At 38.2% G+C, this 18,699-nt stretch overlaps 1 protein-coding gene across 1 annotated transcript in view; it reads left to right on the forward strand.

The window, feature by feature from the left end:
* The first annotated feature begins 837 nt into the window (after positions 1 to 837).
* nmdyn-D7 (nucleoside diphosphate kinase homolog 7) overlaps positions 838 to 18,699 on the forward strand; it is a 124,922-nt gene continuing 107,060 nt past the window's right edge. Inside the window, exons 1-2 of the transcript XR_016547717.1 lie at positions 838 to 931; positions 7,743 to 7,862. The gene's annotated coding sequence lies outside the window, so the exon portion shown is untranslated. The remainder of the gene's footprint in view (positions 932 to 7,742; positions 7,863 to 18,699) is intronic.

The following is an 18,699-nucleotide window of genomic DNA, read 5'->3' on the forward strand; positions in this document are numbered from 1 at the left end:
GGAACAAACTTCCGTCTGTCATTGTGGAAGTTGACATGTTAAATAAATTTAAGGAGTAACTGGACAAACATAAGGAGTAACTGGAGTCACACAACCATTACATTTAGATGTAATGGTTGTGTGAATTTTTTTTTATTTTTTTTTTTTGGCTGATGCTACATAAGCTCGTACGCTTGCTCTCTTGCATCACATACCACGATTACTATTACTACTATTATTATTATTAGCCATATAATGCAAGGAAGCCTGAAGCTTATACTGCACCAAATTTATTATTATTTTATTTTATATTATTATTAATCATTTTATATTAAATTTATTATTGTTATTACTATTACTACAACCTGACTGGACGATAGCATGAGGCAAACTAAGACCCAAACAAAGCGGGTCGGTAGACCTGCAGTTTAGTGTCCAGAGTCACATTCAGCTCACAAGTCACAGCCTACTCTTATCTGTAATCTGGGAAAACAGCTATTTGAACACGTTTTTAAAAAGAATAAAAGACAATTTCCTGAATTTGATTATAAAAATAAAAGTAGGTAATTATCAAAACAATAATGAAAATAGGTAATTATTATTAATGTTTAATTAATAATAAAAGTGAAGTTCTGTATCTAATCTAAAAAATAATAATATTTAGTATTATTATTTGTCCGGTCTGTTAAATCCGTTATATCGTTCTCCGTTAAATCGAGGGTTTACTGTATACTGTATATATATTACAATAAAATGCAACAAATTTTTATTAGTTATATTTTTTATGCATTTTAAATATATTTTATTGATGCAGTATAAAACATTTTGATGTTTTATTTTCTTTTTGAATTAGTGCCATCACTATGGAAACGTCTTGGCGTATTGTCGCCAGAGGTCCGAAATTTAAAAAAGACGATGTACGTTTTTCAAGCTTAGATTTTAATTTAAAATGGTAAGTGTCGGGGCTTATATTCTGAATTAAGAAATTTACATATTAGTGCAAAATATTTAACTTTTGCTGCTAACCACGACTATTCGAATGATTATTATTACAACGAAGGTTAATTCTCTAACTTAGCGCAAATCACCAATGTGCATTGGTTTTTATCATTGTTACAATTAGCAGGGCAGGCTTAAAGGCACGACCGAGCGGTTCACCCGAACAGGGCGAAAAATTTTAGTGGCCGCAAAATTCTCCAAAAATTCATTGATTTGCTGTAAATTTCAAGTCGGAGAGGCCGCACCAAAAAATCTAAGAATCAAAGCTTTTTTTCAGTTGCTGGTACTGAAATTAAGTTGCTTCTTAGAATCGAAGAAATACAGTACTTTAATACTCTTTCCAAAGTAATAGAGAATCCTATCAGTTGCCAACTCTTTACCACCTCAAAATCCTCCATCTAATTGATTATTGCCAATATGGATTTCATCAGTGTTGATCCACTGTTTATGTTGCTCATTTCTGGATTATAAAAGAAACCAGGGCTTATATTGCCTTAAAAAAACACCACTTCCCACATTACCTGTCCAGTCTCACTAATAGTTTCTCCAGGTTTATTTAAATTTACTGAAACTATCCCCTTTCACAATACCACATGGAAGATCTAACAATCAACTGCCTCTCTGGCTAAAAGCAAATATTCACCTATTTATCCTACAGCAGCCTTCCTTAATTTGAATTCATTCCCCTTGTGTGTTGTCTGAGCAAGAGAAAGGATACCATCAGCAGTGAGCTTATACTGTATAATCCATTCAGAGCCTTAAACATCTCAATAAGTGAGAAAAAGCAGAGAAAGAGAGCACTGCTCATCCTGGACTAATATTAGTGTAGTCCCATGGGTTCAGTGCTGAGCCTATTGATAAATGTTGATAAATTATATTGATAAATGCATATATTTGGCTTAATTCCAAGTTTGCAGATGTATGAGAGTTGGCATGGTGGTTAAAGACAATAGTCAGAGTATGCTCCCATAACAGGAACAAAAAAAAAAAAAAAAAATTAGGCAGATGGGTTAAGAAGTGGCAATTGAAATTTAACATTTATAGAGTAGTGTACTACTGCATACAGGTCTCAATACATTGTTTTAGGAAGAATATGGATCTGTTGGAACTGGTTCACAGAATTAGATTAGTAGGGAGAACAAAAGGAGATTTCCAACATCCACATAGGTGCCTGCAAGGAGATATGATTGAGGGGATACATTAGCAATAGTAGTGGAATATGATACAAGAAAGTAAGCTTATAGTCACCCAAAAAAAAAAAAAAAAAAAAAACACAACATCCCCTTTCACCTATCCATTCCCTCCAAAAGATTGTCTAATTCTTCTTTGAATTTATTTAAGCTGTCAACTTTTCCACAACAACAGATGGAAGTTTTCTCAAGCAATCAACAAATTGCTGTCTAAGGCAAATTCTGCACATAAATTCTGTAACTGACTTTCCTCAATTTAAATTTATCGCCCCCCCCCTGAAGTGCATAATCTGAGCAAGAGGTAGAATCTCATCAGCATTGAGCCTGCTCAAACCATTTAAAGCCTTATACACCTCAATCAGATTACCTTGCAGATGCCTAGTCGCCAGATGCTGCAATTTGCAGAACTTAAGCCTTTCTTGGTAACAGCACCCCTTTATTCCATTCACTATTCTTATTGCCCTTCTCTGTACTCATTCCAGCAACTCTACATCCTTACTAGAATGAGGCTTCCAGACCTCAATGCAGTACTCGATGTACTGCATACTGGTATATTGCCTTCTAAAAAGGGATAATCACCTCCTTATTCCTGTATATCAGCAATTTCCTAAACTGGGGTCCATTGATCCCTGGGGGTCTGCGAAATGGTGGTGTACCATACATACATATATGTATGCATATAAAACATATGCATATGTTATTTATAGGGGTCCGAAACTTTTTTTTTTGATTTTAGAATTGGCCCATAGATCTGAGTAGTTTGGGAACCACTGCTGTATATCATTGACAATACCCCATGAGCTGTTCTGGAAGCCTGTCTGCACTGTTCAGAAAACTTCATATCTAACTGCACAATTACCCCCAGTTCTTTTTCTTTCTCCACTAACTTGAGCGTAGAACTGAACAGTTGGTATGTTATCCTGGGATTACAGCTACCCATATGCAATACTTTTCAATTGGGTGCCTCCGTAGCCAGGTGGGCAGGAGCAACAGTGCATAGCACATGCTTCTTGATTACACCGGCGTTCGAGCCCATGAGCCACCAAATACAGAGGATGCGGAAAGGTCAGGGAATGACCACCGCATATCCCCGGAGCAATATGGTCTTAGTTGCTAATGCTCCTAAAAACCGAACAACAACAACCAGGTGGGCAGGAGCAGCAGTGCGTAGCACACACTTCTTGATTAGACCGGGGTTCGAGCCCGTAACCCCAAATACGGAGGATGCGGAAAGGTCAGGGAATGACCACTGCATATCCCCGGAGCAATATGGCCTTAGTTGCTAGTGCTCCTAAAAACCAAATAACAACAACTTTTCAACTGTCGATGTTAAACTTCAGTTGCCCAGTTCTCAGCCCATCTGCCTAACTTTTATAGGTCCTGTTGCAGTAGCATACTGTCATTAATAACCCTGCTGATCTTTGTATCATCTGCAAACATGGACATTAAATCTGATATGCCTTGATCAATATCATTAATAAATATACAAAACAACGAGCCAAACACCAGACTTTGGGAAACTCCACTAATAACATTAGTCCATGAAGAGCAGTGTCCATTGATTACCACTCTTTGCCATCTCCCACTCAACCATCCCATTATCTATAGTAGCACTAACTTGCCCTTAAAGCCACATTTCTCCAGTTTTTACAGCAGTTTTTTATGTGCAACAGTATTAAAAGCTTTTCTGAAATCCAAGTATACGATATCAAAATTATTTTTTGCATCCAGTTCATTTATGACCACATCGTAGTATACAATTAAATTGGTCAGAAAGGTTTCCCTTTTACAAACCCATGCTGTGTCTGAACTATAACTGCAATCTTGCCTAGATTAGCCTGCATTACTTCTTTAACTGGTGACGCCATTATTTTGCCATTAACAGAAGTTAAACTAGCAGGTCTGCAATTACTCTTATCACCCTTTTATCCCCCTTTGTGAATTGGAGGAAACGTTTACACATCTCCAGTCCATGGGGACCTCCCCTGAATCCAAGGATGCTATGCTGTCATAATTATGGCTAAGGATTTTCCTACTTCCTTTGCTGCCTCCCTTAATATAATTGGATAGATCCCATCCACCCCATGCCTCTCTTATGATTAACTTCAACAATTTCTCTTTCACTTTTTCCCTCTCAGTCATTAAAAAATCATTTAGCTCCCTGTTAGAATGTGATAAACTTCTAGCATTTCGCTAAAGAATTTCTAATATGTGAATGTAGATGCAAATTACTGATTCAGTTTGTCCACTACCTGAGCAGGATGACCATTCTGATTATTCCTCAGCCTTCTAGAGTTTACATAAGTAAAAGGGTCTTTGCTGTTTTTCTTAGCATCCCTGCCAAAGATTTCTCATTACTGTCTTTGTTTTTTAACCTCCTTTGTGACTTGATTATGACTAGCTTATGTCTACCTAGGCTTTTGTGTCGCCTGATAATTTATATGCATCGCATGCATTTTTATTCTATGCCAAGTCTTTGTGATATCCTTAGGAGTTATCATGGATAAAATCTTTGCTAGAATGAGCACATAGTTACACTGAAAAATAAACACAACATGCCATTCTTGAAGCTTGCTCAGCTTGCCAAGGCCAAAAGGGTCCTTTCAAGGGAAGCAGTGAAGCTTATTTATGATGGTTTTTTCTTTACAGTGATCATGTATGCAGCAGCTATCAGCTTGATATAAAACAGTTTCCTGCTGTCTCCAAAAGAAGAATCTATCAGCACAGAAAACAGTCGTACTTAGAATAATTTTGACCAGTAGGACAACTCTCCATTGATTCCCTCTATATATATTATATTGGCTACCACCTATTGATCTGGTAGTCAGGGAAAGGACCACCAGACATCTACTCAAGAAAGGTAAAGTCACCCTTTTGGGATACTTTGATGTAGATCATAAAAAACTACCAAAACATTGCTCCTCACAAACAGGTTGTGAGGAATATGACACCAAATCTTTGATGGATCAAAGGTAGAGGTGAAAAAGGAAGAAGCAAATAGGTAGTTTTCTTTTAATCAAAGAATTGTTACTTCCGTAGGTAGTTGAGGTTGACAGTTTGGGCAAATTCAAAAGTCACTTGTTTAGTTATGTATCTGAGGAGGGAAACAGGTAATTTTCTTTTTATATATTTATATTTGTATTATATATATATTAAATGTAATTTAAAGTCAAAGTAATAGTTGATGGAAAAATAAGAATAAAAAATAAATAAGCAAGGTATGACAAATGCATCAAAATTCACAAAGCAGCAGTAAAGGATGCATTAGCATTAGTAGAGGCATATGACGCAAGAAAGCAAGCTTATGCAGCATCAGCCAAAAAAAAAAAAAAAAAACCACTTCCGTTTCACCCCTCCGTTCATTCGAAGCCTTTATTTAGGCTATCAACTTCCACAACAAAGGATGGAAGTCTGTTATACCAACCAACTACCTGCTGGCTAAAGGCAAATTTCTGCACGTCTATCCTACATCTGTCTTTCCTCAATTTGAATTTATGCCCTCTCAGGTGATTATTCTGAGCAAGAGGAAGAATCCCATCGGCATTGAGCATACTCAAACCATTCAAGGTTTTTTTACACCTTGAATGGTTTGAGTATGCTCAATGATTAGATTAGATTAGATCACCTTGCACGTGCCTAGTCTCCAGACACTGTAATTTGCAAAACTTAAAGACTTTCTTCACAAGAGCAACCCTTTGTTCCATTCACTAACCTTGTTGCCCTTCTCTGTACTTTATCCAGCAGCTCTACATCCTTCTTGAAATGAGGCCTCCAGACCTGTATACAGTACTCAAGGTGTGGCCTAGCCTGACCATTGCCTTATAAAAGGGAATAATCACCTCCTTATCCCTGCTAGAAAAATTCCTGTATATCGTTGACAAACACCATGAGCTACTCTTGCAGCCTGTCTGCACTGTTCAGAAAATTTCATATCAGCCTGCACAATTACCACCCCTCCCAGGTCCTTTTCATTCTCTACCACTGTCAGTGTAGTACCACAGAGTTGATACGTTGCTCTGGGGTTATTGCTTCCCATATGTAGTACTTTACATTTGTCAATGTTAAAATTCATTTGCCACCTCTCAGCCCATCTGCTCAACTTTTCTGGATCCTGTTGCAGCAGCATACTGTCATTAGTGCCGTAACAACCCTGCCAACCTTCGTATCGTCTGCAAACTTGGACATTAAGCTTGATATACCATCATCAATATCATTTATAAATACAGAAAACAACAATGGACCAAACACTGAACCCTGAGGGACTCCACTAATAACATTAGTCCACGATGAGCAGTGTCCACTGATTACCACTCTCTGTCTTCTCCCCCTCAACCATCCCTTTATTCATAGCAGCAATTTGCCTCCACTGCCACACTCTCCAATTTGTGCAGCAGTCTTCCATGTGCAACAGTATCAAAAGCCTTTCTAAGATCCAAATATATGATATCAAAGTTATTCCCTGCATCCAGTTCTTTTGTGATTGCATCATAGTATCCAATCAAATTGGTTAGGCAAGACATTCCCTTAACAAAACCACGCTGTGTCCGCACTATAACTGAAGTCTTGTCTAGATGATCCTGCAGTGCTTCTTTAACCAGTGCCTCCATTAATTTTACTGGAACAGAAGTTAAACTCACAGGTCTATAATTACTTGTGTCAGCCTTTGATCCCCCTTTGTGAATTTGGGTCACATTTGCACATCTCCAGTCTATGGGTACCTCCCCTGAGTCCAAGGAAGCTCTCATAATTATGGCTAAGGGTTTGCTTACTTCCTTTGCTGCCTCCTTTAATATAACTGGATAGATCCCATCCACCCTGGGTGCCTTTTTTATGTTTATCCTCAACAATTTCTCCTCCACTTTCCTCTCAGTTATTACAAAATCAGAAAGCTCACTGCCAGAGTTTACTTCACCTCTGGCATTCCCCTTCCTGAATAACTCCTCATGTGTGAATGTAGATGCAGATTAGTTGTTTAGTTTGTTAGCCACCTGAGCAGGATCCTCAACTGTTGAAACAGCAATATGCAGTGGACCAATCTGATTCATCCTTTTCCTTCTAGAGTTTACATAGGTAAAGAACGCTTTTCTATTTTTCTTTGCATCCTTTGCCAAGGATTTCTCATAATCTGCCTTTGCCTGCCTAATCTCCTTTTTATATATTTATATTTGTATTATATATATATTAAATGTAATTTAAAGTCAAAGTAACAGTTGATGGAAAAATAAGAATATCACTAATTCATATGTATCCCATGCATTTTTCTTCTCTGCCATATGTCTCGTTAGTTCATCTGACATCCATTTAGGCCTAAACCTTGAACAATATTTCTTAGTTGGTATGTAAAACCTAGTAGCTTCCAAGATAAGTTCTTTGAATGCTTTCTATTTTGAATTTGCTGTTGGTAACATCATCAGTTGGTCCCACTGTATAGAATTTAAATACTAATATAAATATAGAATTTAAATGCAAAAGTATATAGGCATCTATTCTTACATGTTTATATATATATAGTGTGTGTGGGGGGTGGGGGTAGTACCTGTGTAATAATGTGTGCAATTTTTTTTTTTTTTTTAGGACACACCACAGGAAGATGTGGAAAAATTCAGATTTGTTACTCAGTGGTTTGATGCAACAATTATGGCAAAAAAAATCTTCTTATTGACCTTTTACCCTAAAGATAATAGTGTTGAAATGGTAAGGAATTTTTTGTGCTTTCATTTTATTAGAAGTTACATTGATAATGTTATCTCCCTCCCTCTGTGGTAGTATAGTGGATATGCCATTTGTCTTCTGTTTGGAAACTGTTTTGAGTTCACAGTTCCATTGGGTGCTTGTAGAAATACATCTGTGCTTCAAAATCAGTTTTGCAGTAGGCCTTGATTTACTATTCACTGCAGTCAAATTGTGCTTATGTGCATATCTCCTTAACTCTTAAAATGCAGTGAATAATATTACAATATAAGTAATCCCAATCAAGATACATTAGATTAGGTTATCTTATTTTGAATTAATCTAGGGAAAAAAATATTAAAACTGTAATCCAACTTAATCTAAGATACATTAGAATAACAGCTACAAGGTGATGTGTAATAGAGCCACAGAAAAGGTTCAACAGGCAAAGGCAGTTTATGAGAAATCACTAGCAAACAGAGCAAAGAGGGGGGATAAAGAATTCTTCACATATATAAATGCCAAGAAGAGCAGGACAAACCAGATCAGACCTTTAAGTAAGGGAAAGGGGATAGTATTAAATACACCAACTGCCGTTGCAGATGAATTCAAGTTATTTTGCATCGATATTTACAAATGAAAAACCTTTTGTGGCAATGGGAAATTGTGGGAGCGAAGTTAAAAAATATGTAATTAATGATATTGAAATTTTGCAAGATTATTTAATGAAAAAACTTTCGAGCCTACAGACCAGTAAGGCTCCTGGAGTTGATGGAATATACTCTATAATCTTAAGGGAGGTGGCAAGCGAGTGCATTGAACCATTGAGGCTAATTATGCGAGCATCACTAGACTCTGGGGAGATTCCCTTGGATTGGAAAAGTGCAAATGTATCTCCCATACATAAGGGTGGCTCTAAAAGTGAAGTTGTAAATTATTGACCTGTCAGTCTGACTTCTGTAGTAGGGAAAATCATGGAGGCAATGATCAAGGGTGGAATTCAGGATCATTTGGATCGAATTGAAATTCTCAAGGATACTCAGCATGGTTTTGTAAAGGGAAAATCTTGTTTAATAAATCTGGTTCGCTATTTCGAAAGAGTCACTCACGAGCATTATTTAGGGAATAATTTCGACATTGTTTATTTAGATTTCAGCAAAGCTTTTTGACTCAGTCCCACATGAGCGGTTGCTTTATAAGCTGGAACAGGTTGGAATCACTGGGAAAATCCTTTGATGGATAGAAGGATGGCTTCAGGGCAGGAGGCAGAGGGTTGTGATAAATGGCTATTCATCAGATTGGGTTGATGTAAGAAGTGGGGTTCCCCAAGGATCAGTATTAGGACCACTGTTGTTTTTAATTTTCATAAACGACATTATTGATAGCATTAGCATTAGCATTAGTAGAGGCATATGATGCAAGAAAGCAAGCTTATTCAGCATCAGCCAAAAAAAAAAAAAAAAAAAACCATCTCCCATTTCACCCCTCCGTTCGTTCGAAATACCTGTCCAGTTGAGCTTTAAATTTGTTTAGGCTATCAACTTCAACAACAAGTGATGGAAGTCGGTTCCACCAACCAACCACCCGCTGGCCAAAGGCAAATTTCCGCACATCTATCCGACATCCGTCCTTCCTCAATTTGAATTTATGCCCTCTGAGGTGATTATTCTGAGAAAGATGAAGAATCCCATTGGCATTGAGCATGCTCAAACCATTCAAAGCCTTATACACCTCTATCAGATCACCTCGCCGGTGCCTAGTCTCCAGACTCTGTAATTTGCAAAACTTAAGCCTTTCTTCGTAAGAGCAACCCTTTGTTCCATTTACTAATCTTGTTGCCCTTCTCTGTACCCGTTCCAGCAGCTCTACATCCTTCTTGAAATGAGGCCTCCAGACCTGTATACAGTACTCAAGATGTGGCCTAACCATTGCCTTATACAAGGGAATAATCACCTCCTTATCCCTGCTAGAAAAATTCCTGTATATCATTGACAAGACACCATGAGCTACTCTTGCAGCTCGTCTGCACTGCTCAGAGAACTTCATATCTGCCTGCACAATTACCCCCAGGTCCTTTTCATTCTCCACCACTGTCAGTGTAGTACCGCAGAGTTGATACATTGCTCTGGGGTTACTGTTACCCATATGTAGTACTTTACATTTGTCAATGTTAAACTTCATTTGCCACCTCTCAGCCCATCTGTTCAACCTTTCCAGATCCTGTTGCAGCAGCATAGCGTCAGTAGTGTCCTTAACGACCCTGCCAACCTTTGTATCATCTGCAAACTTAGACATTAAACTTGATATCCCATCATCAATATCATTCATAAACACCGAAAACAACAATGGACCCAACACTGAACCTTGAGGAACTCCACTAATAACATTAGTCCACGTTGAGCAGTGTCCATTGATTACCACTCTCTGTCTTCTGCCACTCAACCATCCCCTTATCCATAGCAGCAATTTGCCTCCAATGCCACACTGCTCCAATTTGTGCAGCAGTCTTCCATGTGCAACAGTATCAAAAGCCTTTCTAAGATCCAAATATATAATATCAAAGTTATTCCCTGCATCCAGTTCTTTTGTGACTACATCATAGTATCCAATCAAATTGGTCAGGCAAGACCTGCCCTTAACAAAACCATGCTGCGTCTGAGCTATAACTGAATTCTTGTCTAGATGATCCTGCTGTGCTTCTTTAACCAGTGCCTCCATTAATTTACCTGGAACAGAAGTTAAACTAACAGGTCTATAATTACTTGTGTCAGCCTTTGATCCTCCTTTGTGAATTGGGGTTACATTTGCACATCTCCAGTCTATGGGTACCTCCCCTGAGTCCAAAGAAGCTCTCATAATTATGGCTAGGGGTTTGCATACTTCCTTTGCTGCCTCCTTTAATATAACTGGATAGATCCCATCCACCCCAGGTGCCTTTTTTATGTTTATCCTCAACAATCTCTCCTCCACTTTCCTCTCAGTTATTACAAAATCATCCAGCTCACTGCCAATGTTTACTTTACCTACATCATTCTCCTTCCTGAATAACTCCTCATGCGTGAATGTTGATGCAAAATACTCGTTTAGATTGTTAGCCACCTGAGCAGGATCCTCAACTGTTGAACCATCAATATCCAGTGGACCAATCTGATTCATCCCTTTCCTTCTCGAGTTCAAGTATGTAAAGAACTCCTTTCTGTTTTTCTTTGCATCCATTGCCAAGGATTTTTCGTAGTCTGCCTTTGCCTGCCTAATCTCCTTTGTGACTTGGTTACAGACCAACTTATATCTATCATAGGCTTCCATGTCACCCATTAATTTGTATGTATCCCATGCATTTTTCTTCTCTGCCACATGTCTCATTAGTCCATCTGACAACCATTTAGGCCTAAACCTTGAACAATATTTCTTAGTTGGTATGTAAAGCCTGGTAGCCACCAAGATTAGTTCCTTGAATGCTTCCCATTTTGAGTTTGCTGTTGGTAACATCATCAGTTGGTCCCACTGTATAGAATTTAAATACTGTCTCAGACCATCATAGTCGCCTTTACGAAAACAAAAACCCTTCCCTTTACCTCTGATGGTAGTTACCTCCTTGAGTAAATCCCACTTCAACACACTGTGATCACTGCCACCTAGTGGTTCATTTATCTGCAGGTTCTTAATGCATGAAGAATCACTACTGATAATCAGATCAAGAGTATTGCTCCCTCTTGTTGCCTCACGAACATGCTGATGTAGAAAACAATCATCCAATAAATCCACAAAAGCCTTGCTAGTGTGCGAGTGACCAACCCACAAATTCCAGTCAATATCTGGGAAATTAAAATCCCCCATTATAAGACTCTCTGATTTACTGGCCCACTCTATTTCCCTGTACAATATATTATTATACTCATCAGAGTCATTAGGCCTATAGCACACTCCTACTCTCAATTTTGATTTCCCTATGCTTATGTCACACCAAACTGACTCGACACTGCCCTGTCCATCGATGTCAACTGGCTTCACTTCCTTTGACTTTATGTGTTTCTTAATTAATAGCATAACCCCTCCTCCCCTCCTGTCCTGTCTATCCTTTCTATATACATTGTATTCCCCAAATTCCAGTTCCGCAATACTTATATCTGTGTGACACCACGTCTCTGATATCCCAACAATATCTGCCTTTGATGTTTTGAGCAATACCTCAAATTCATCAAATTTATTTACCAAATTCCTAGCATTGGTGTACACGCAGGTATACATGCACCTGTTTCTATTCTTAGCTACCCTAACACAACCCATGTGTTTACTTGTAACGATGAAGGGATAGAGGGCGTGATGTCTAAATTTGCAGATGATGTTAAAATTGGTAGAGTAGTTAATGATCACTGTCAAGCTGAGCTTCTTTAGAGAGACCTAGATAGACTTCAGGAATGGTCAGAAAAATGGCAGCTATACTTTAATCCAACAAAGTGTAAGGTATTACACCTGGGAAACAGTGATCCCAAAATAACTTATTCACTTGGTGGAGTTCAACTAAACCCAGTACTGGAGGAAAGGGACTTGGGTGTTACGATACGGTCAGACACGAAATTCTCTGAGCATTGTAAACAGGTTGCAAGGAAGGCCCACGGTATCCTATCGATGATCTATCGAACTTTTGCAAGTATAGATAGGGACGTGATAATCCCATTATATAAGGTTTATGTTAGACCACACTTGGAATACTGTGTTCAAGTATGGAGACCGCACCTAAAGAAAGACATCGAGCTTCTTGAAAGGGTGCAAAGAGGGGTAACTCGCCTGGTTAGATTGGCAAAAGGGCGTCCTTATGAAGAAAGACTTCGAATATGTGGTTTGCAGAGTTTGGAAACTAGACACCTTAGAGGAGATTTGATTGAGGTGTTTAAGGCTCTGAGAGGCATCAGTAAAATGAATGAGGACGAAATTTTCAAGATTATAAATGATGCTAGAACTAGGGGACATAAATTCAAGTTACGGGGGAAAATGTTTAGATTGGACTGCAGGAAGTTTTATTTTAGCCAGTGAGTTATAAATTACTGGAATAAGTTGCCTTCATGGGTGGTAGAGGCCGACAGTTTGGGGAAATTCAAAGGTCATCTGGATAGTACTTTCGGGTAAGGGAAGCGCATAGGATGATAGGTTTAATTTCCTTTTTTTTTATTAATTATTATTATTTATTTTTTTTTTGTTTTTATCGTTGTTTTGTTTGGATTTTTTTTTTTTTTTTTTTGGCTGGTGCAGCATAAGCCATAGGCTTTCTTGCACCATGCAGCCATTACTAATACTAATTTCACCTAAAGAAAAGTGACACACAGGTGAGAAATGGATTTGCAAAATTTTTTTTTGACACTAGTCAAAAAAAAATTGTATTATTGCTGCATTAATTTTTTAATTAGCACAATAATAGTGCAAAAAGACATGTTTATTTATCGTGAAAATGGTCACAAATGTAGCAGCACTTTGCTGAAAGTCATTATCTTCTAAGCATGAATGGTTGACCGTGAATCCAGATAGAGTGACATTTCTCATTTTGGAATTGTGTCACTTCCCTTGAGAGGGTGTAAATTATCCCTTATAACCTGTGTTGTATCATATTAAGTTATTTGTTCTATGTATATTAACTTGTATAAGTTTTGCAGTTTGATCAAAACGATGGTTACCAATCAATCCTTTGGGAACTAGTTTTGAAGAGGTTGAAAACTGCAAAAATTCACGAAAAGGGAAAAAATTCAGAGGGAACTTTAGGGTCAGTTTGCAGAATTACATTTGGATAAAAAAGAACTTCAGTCTTCAAATTCAAACATTAGAGTATGTTAGCCTTCAACTTTAAACATTTGGAAACTTCAGACAAGTACTCAGGGAATTAACTTTGAATTTTAATTATAATAATTATGCTTTTATTTATAGATAAACAAGTTAGTGCATCATTTTAACATGAAAACATGATTTTAGTTAATAATAAATTACCGAAGTAGGCGAAGGCACATAGTTTTTGTTACATCTCATGTTGTGAATGCCTTCATGAGTTGTCTGTTATTGCACTACCTTGAATAAGCAATATTTCCCAAGTAGAGAAGACTAATATTGCTTATTCTTGGCGAATACCATTACCCAGACTACACTGTTTCAAAGCTTGTTTGCCTGTCCTTGGTGGGCGGGTAGATACCCCAGTGATACATTGTGTGACAACTTAGTTATGGAGTTTAACTGCACAGTGTGAAAGATGGCAGGCAATAGTAAAGTACTAAAAAGGAGTTTGGGGTTGAAAGCCTCAAATATACTGGATGAAGAAGTTAGTGCAAAGCATCATTTTAGTTTGTAGCAAATCACTGGAGTAAGTGAAATGGTATTGCTTTTTGTTACATCTCATATTGTGAACAACTTCACACTGAGTTACCTGTTATTGCATTACCTCAGTGAGAAGGCTAATGATGCTTCCTCAGTGAGAAGGCTAATGATGCTTTGCAGTAAATTCTTCGTCTAGTAAATTTCCCATAGTCTGAAGCTTTCAGCCCTAAACCCTTTTAGTACTTTACTATTGCACACTGTGTGGCATCTCTCATATTGTGGAGTTAAACTTCATAACTGGGTTGTCACTCATTTTTTCACCAGGATAGCTATCCACCCTCCAGTGAGAGGCCAACAAGCTTCGAACAGTGCCATCTGGATGGCACTGTTTGAAGCTTGTTGGCCGACAATGAGTAACATTAGTCTTCTCTACTAGGAAAGAGTTGCTTATTCAAGGTAGTTCAATAATAGGCAACTAAGTTTGAAAGTATTCACAATATGAGATATAAAAAAACGATGGCATTTCACCTACTATTGTTTAAGGTTTAGGCCTAAATGGATGTCAGATGAACTAATGAGAAATGTGAGTTAAGAATTGATCATCCGTGTATTAAGAATTCGCAGATAAAGGAACACTAGGTGACAATGATCACAGTGTACTTATGTGGGATTTACTTAAAGATATAATTACCATCAGGGGTAAAGGAAAGGGTTTTTGCTGTTGTTTTTGTTGTTGTTTTGGTTTTTAGGAGCATTAGCAACTAAGGCTATATTGCTCTGGGATATGCGGTGGTCATTCCCTGACCTTTCCGCATCCTCCGTATTTCGTGGTCACAGGCTCAAACCCCGGTCTAATCAAGAAGCGGCTACTGCTGCTCCTGCCCACCTTGCTTCCATAAAGGTAACTACAGTGGTGTCAGACAGTTTTTAAATTCTGTACAGTGGGACCAACCGATGATGTTACCAACAGCAAATTCTAAGTGGGAAGCATTCAAGGAATTAATCGTGAAAGCTACTAAATGTTTCATACCTAGAAATATTGTTCAAGGTTTAGGCCTAAATGGTTGTCAAATGAACTAATGAGACTCGTGGCAGAAAAGAAAAATGCATGGGATGCTTATAAATTATCAAGCAACAAGGAAGCCTATGGCAGATATAAGCTAGTCAGTAATCAAGTCTCAAAGGAGGTTAGGCAGGCAAAGGCAGATTACAAGAAATTTTTGGCAAAGGATGCTAAGAAAAACAGCAAGGATTTCTTTACTTATATAAACTGTAAAAGAAAGGGTATGAATCAGATTGGTCCACTTGATATCGATGGTTTGGCTGTTGATGATCCTGCTCAGATAGCAAACAAACTGAATGAGTATTCTGCATCTACATTCACACATGAGGAGTTATTAAGAATTGAAAATACCAGAAGGTTATCAAATTGTAGCAGGATGCTTAATGATTTTGTAATAACTGAGAGGAAAGTGGAGTAGAAATTGTTGAAGTTAAACATAAAAAGGCACCTGGGATGGATGGGATCTATCCAGTTATATTAAAGGAGGCAGCAAAAGAACTAAGTAAACCCTTAGCCATAATTATGAGAGCATTCTTGGATTCAGGGGAGGTCCCCACAGACTGGAGATGTGCAAATGTATCCTCAATTCACAAAGGGGGGATCGAAGGGTGACACGAGTAATTACAGACCAGTTAGTTTAACTTCTGTTCCCAGTAAAATAATGGAGTCATTGGTTAAAGATGCATTGCAGGATCATCTAGACAAGACTGCAGCAATAATTCAGACACAGCATGGGTTTGTTAAATTGAAAATCTTGTCTGACAAATTTGTTTGGATATTATGATGTGGTTACAAAGTAACCAGATGCAAAAAATAATTTTGATATCATATACTTACTTGGATTTCAAGAAAGCTTTTGATACTGTTGCACATGGAAGACTACTGTACAAATTTATGGGACGAGGCTACTAGAGACGGTCGTTTTCAAAGCCGCTAAGTGGATTTTTCTTATTTATTGATTTGAAATTATTGTTTTTCTAAAACTTTTGATTTAAATTTAGTAGTATAACATTATTTTGTGATTTTCTGATTAATTTGGTGTATTTATTCTTTACTCGGCCTTGTAATTGCATAAAAGTATCGGTAAAGGTTTCCACGTGTTTCAACTCCACTAACCGTTCGTAATTTTCCCGCCTTTGTGATACGATATACCGTACTAGATAGCGTTAGTTGAACTTCGTTAGCAGTTAAATTGTACGTTTAAATAAATACATATAACGACTTAGATTACAAACGTAATATAATTAATTATATTTAACATAATTAATTATACATATAACCACATAGGTTACGTAACATAAATAATTAGTAAAAACAAATAATTAATACATAACTTGATACGAAAGTTATATAAAGGGATTTCGCAGATAACACTCGTTACTGAAACGTAAATATTTCGTAGATAACACTCGTTACTGAAACGTAAATATTCCGTAGATAACACTCGTTACTGAAACATAAATATAGCGTTATAACTGTGTTTGGATACAAGTTTAGGATTTAATTTTGTACAGAAATTGAAATTTTATTGAAAGTAAATGTAAATCATGACTCAAACCAGAGCAGCAAAGCAAAGGGCTCAAGCTAATGGGAATGCTGTGGCCCAGGGGAGAACTGAGGGGGGCAGTTGTCCTCTGAATCACAGCCTTGTAAGATGCACTATTTGCTTGATGTTTGCGGAGCAGTCAAGTATGGGACATGATACTGCCATGGGGGATGTCTTTGTGTGTGTGCGATGCAAGGAGTGTAAGGAGATAAGGCGACAACTCAGCGTTGTTATGGGCCTATATGAGAGCTTGAAGGATAGGGTGGATGCCCTCGAAGGATTACAAGTGAGGGGCCCATCAAGCTCTCAGCTGCCCACACCAATGCCAGAGCTTGCACTTGGTCATCGCGGAACACAGCGGCAACCCCCAAGGCAGAATGCGCTGGTCCCAAAGGAACTAGTAGTTGTTGGTGACTCTATTGTCAGGGAAACGGGAAACATGCTTTGTAAAAAGGATAGGTGGAATAGGACCAGGGTATGTCTGCCAGGGGCAAAAGTTGATGACGTTGTAGAGCGGATATCATCTTTTAAGGGCACAAAAGGTGATATAGTTGTACACGTTGGCACTAATGACATTAAGAGTAGGAGACCGGCGGAATTACTTGACAAGTACAGGTCACTGATGAAAAAAAGCCGTGAATTAGGGTTGAAATTGAAAGTGTCTGCAATTCTGCCCAGACACGATAGGAGGGAGTATATGATGAGAGCCCTGTCAATCAATTCGGCCCTGGAAAGATTGTGCAGGGCTCAAGGGGTAGAATTTTTTTCAGCCTGGTCTGTACTTGTTAACAGGAGAGACTGCTTCTACAGGGATGGGATACACTTAAATAGAAAGGGTGCAAGAATGTTTGCTGATGCTATCGAGACAATGTTAGGTGGGTCGGAAAACTGCTAGATTGGGGGGATACAAGGACTAATAGATTAACAGTAGCCACTGGCAGAGGTGAAAGTGATTCTTGCACTGCTTCTATTGGAATGAGCCGCAGCCTGGAAAATAAGATGCAGGATATTTCAGAGACTGCTGGGAATCATTGGGGTACAAGTAAACACATGGGTTGTGTTAGGGTAGCTAAGAAAAAGAACAGGTGCATGTATACTTGTGTGTACACCAATGCTAGGAGTTTAGTAAATAAATTTGATGAATTTGAGGTATTGCTCAAAACATCAAAGGCAGATATTGTGGGGATTTCAGAGACGTGGTGTCACACAGATATAAGAAATGCAGAACTGGAATTTGGGGAGTACAATGTCTACAGAAAGGATAGACAGGATAGGAAGGGAGGAGGGGTTATGCTATTAGTTAAAAAACACATAAAATCCAAGGAAGTGAAGCCAGTCGACATCGCTGGACAGTGCAGTGTCGAGTCAGTTTGGTGTGACATAAGCATTGGGCGATCAAAATTGAGAGTAGGAGTGTGCTATAGGCCTAATGACTCTGATGAGTATAATAAGAAACTGTTCGGAGAAATAGAGTGGGCCAGTAAATCAGAGAGTCTTATAATGGGGGATTTTAATTTCCCAGATATTGACTGGAATTTGGGGGCTGGTCACTCACACAGAAGCAAGGCTTTTGTGGATTTATTGGATGATTGTTTTCTACATCAGCATGTTCGGGAGGCAACTAGAGGGAGTAATACTCTTGATTTGATTATCAGTAGTGATTCTTCATGCATTAAGAATCTGCAGATAAATGAACCACTTGGTGGCAGTGATCACAGTGTGCTGAAGTGGGAGTTACTCAAAGAAGTAACTACCATTAGGGGTAAAGGGAAGGGGTATTGCTTTCGTAAAGGCGACTACAATGGACTGAGACAGTATTTAAATTCTATACAGTGGGATCAACTGATGATATTGCCAACAGCAAATTCAAAATGGGAAGCATTCAAAGAACTTATCGTGGAAGCTACTAGGCTTTACATACCAACTAAGAAATATTGTTCAAGGTTTAGGCCTAA

This window comes from Mastigoproctus giganteus, chromosome 1 (assembly GCF_048544385.1).
Source record: "Mastigoproctus giganteus isolate SK-2022 chromosome 1, ASM4854438v1, whole genome shotgun sequence".
NCBI classification, from domain to species: domain Eukaryota; kingdom Metazoa; phylum Arthropoda; class Arachnida; order Uropygi; family Thelyphonidae; genus Mastigoproctus; species Mastigoproctus giganteus.